This window comes from Herpailurus yagouaroundi, unplaced genomic scaffold (assembly GCF_014898765.1).
Source record: "Herpailurus yagouaroundi ecotype Mexico unplaced genomic scaffold, PumYag 67493, whole genome shotgun sequence".
Taxonomy (NCBI): Eukaryota; Metazoa; Chordata; class Mammalia; order Carnivora; family Felidae; genus Herpailurus; species Herpailurus yagouaroundi.
In genome coordinates this window covers 1,562,931-1,565,303 of record NW_024420301.1, presented here as the reverse complement: position 1 = coordinate 1,565,303, position 2,373 = coordinate 1,562,931, and the positions used below count along the sequence as shown (strand labels likewise).

Genomic DNA, 2,373 nt, shown 5'->3' with positions numbered 1-2,373 from the left:
CACAAACATGGAGGTCTTCAAGAAAACCAAGAAAGGACCAAGAAGAAAAACTACATGTCTTGCTGTCCTGAGCTACATAATGATGCAGAATGGCAGACACCCCTCCAAGATGACCCAGTTCCCTCTTTGTCCTCATTAAATGTACATTTTTGCATGAAAAAGACCTTGACCAGTCTGGACTTCAAAGAAGGAAAACATGAAGAAACATAAAATTATGCTTCTGAAAAATATGCTGAAATAAAGGTTGTAAATAGCCAAAAGGAGAAAATAAAATTAATATATATAATGCCAATTACACTTATGGGTTGTTGTGTTTCCTCTCTTGGATTGGAAGGGAGCCGCTTCTGGACCTAAGAAGCCTCTGGCTTTCATTGCTCACCTTTCCCTTCCCAAGGCTTTGCATATTGACCTCCTCATACCCTGAGATATTTGAATCCATAGTTTTCAAGCAGACTGGAAATATTAATGTACAGTTGAAATTAGTTTACACTTTCACACAAGCATTTTAATCATATGAAACAAAAATTATAAAACATGTCAAGCCATTGTGGTGCCAGAATACAATGAGGACATTTATTTGCAGTGGCAGGGGCATCTTTATGAAGAACATTTTTAAAAAAGTATCTTTTAGGGTGCCTGGGTGGCTCAGTCGGTTGAGCATCCAACTTCAGATCAGGTCATGATCTCACAGTTCGTGGGTTCGAGCCCTGCGTCAGGCTCTGTGCTGACAGCTCAGAGCCTGGAGCCTGCTTCAGATTCTGTGTTTCTCTCTCTCTCTGCTCCTCCCCTGCTCACACACTGTCTCTCTCTGAAAAATAAATAAAGATTAAAAAAATTTTTTAAATATATCTTTTGTGGTGCCTGGGTGGCTCAGTCAGTTAAGTGCGCCTGACTTCAGCTCAGGTCATGCTCTCATGGTTGGTGGGTTCAAGCTCTACATTGGGCTCTGTACTAACAGCTCAGAGCCTGGACCTTGCTTCAGATTCTTTGTCTCCGTCTCCCTCTGCCACTCCCCCACTCGCTCTCTCTCTCTCTCTCTCTCTCAAAAATAAATAAATAAACATTAAAAAAATTAAATCTTTTTTGCCAATGTGGATGTGCAGAATAGAGAGCAAGAAAACCCGGGGGCGCCTGGGTGGCGCAGTCGGTTAAGCGTCCGACTTCAGCCAGGTCACGATCTTGCGGTCCGTGAGTTCGAGCCCCGCGTCAGGCTCTGGGCTGATGGCTTGGAGCCTGGAGCCTGTCTCCAATTCTGTGTCTCCCTCTCTCTCTGCCCCTCCCCCGTTCATGCTCTGTCTCTCTCTGTCCCAAAAATAAATAAAAAATGTTGAAAAAAAAATTAAAAAAAAAAAAAAAAAAAGAAAGCCCTATGGGGGTGGAAGCAGGTTTTAAAAATTTTGTAGAGTCCTGCACATTGTTAGAGCTTGGAGTTGAGGCCCCTGGCTAGTGATAAACTCACAGGGGTAGATAGCATGCTACATGAGGGGCAAACCTTTCACTAACACCACGAGGGTCTCTGGCACAATGAGTAGAGTTTGATAGTAATTCTTGCTGCAAGAATAAAAAAATAATAATAATAGAATTTGTAAAAATAAAAAACTTTGTAGAGTCACATTAAAACATCCTGCCACTGGCCCAGAAGGTCCTTGTTGTGGCCCACATTTGTGAGTGCACCCACCTCCAAGCACCTTTTGATGAAATCCTTGGAGTTACAACAGGAACCCTAACCTAGTGGCTCCTCTGCGGTCCCTTTTGTGCCCAAAACAGGCCCGCAGAACTGTGCATTCACAGCGTGCTTTGCTGGTCTGTTCATGGTGGGAGGGGCCTGGTGTCCTTACAGGTACACATAGAAGGAGAAAATGCAGTTGAAGGTAAGGAGGAGTTTTCACAGTACACCTGGATCGTGCTATTAGCTACCAAGTTCTTTTCTGGCTACGTTCTTGCCACAAGTCAGGTTTTGTATTTATTTTGTACAAGTCAGGTTTTGAGGGTAGCCAGCGACCCCAGGTGGAGCTTGCTGCCCTTGAATGGTCCTACTGTCAATTGCTGCCCACTGATTATACAGCTACCCTAAAGAATAGGTCAGAAGAAAGGGAATGTGACCTCTTTCTCTCTTTGCAGCCTCCCTTAGGGTGAAAGAGCCCTTGCCACAACCTTTCCAGGATTTCAGCAAGGCCTCTCTTCCCAGCCTCCCATATTGGCCTACCTTCCTCCAAACCCTGGCAAGGCCTCCCAGGGGCTCCTTAGTACTGCTTTCCCAGTCCAGGTCTCTCCTAAGCTCTCCTCCTGATCAGAATCTCAAAAGAATTAGTAATACAAGACTGAGGCAGATTTGTTTTATTTTTCAATAACTGTAAGTGCATTTTTATACTG

The 2,373-nt window shown here is 44.1% G+C and overlaps 1 non-coding gene across 1 annotated transcript; it reads left to right on the top strand.

Annotated features, from left to right (window-relative positions):
• Positions 1–1,406: 1,406 nt before the first annotated feature.
• Positions 1,407–1,559, top strand: LOC121025103 (small nucleolar RNA SNORA62/SNORA6 family). The gene has a single exon (XR_005787945.1). It is a non-coding gene; the product is annotated as a small nucleolar RNA SNORA62/SNORA6 family (small nucleolar RNA).
• Positions 1,560–2,373: the final 814 nt, after the last annotated feature.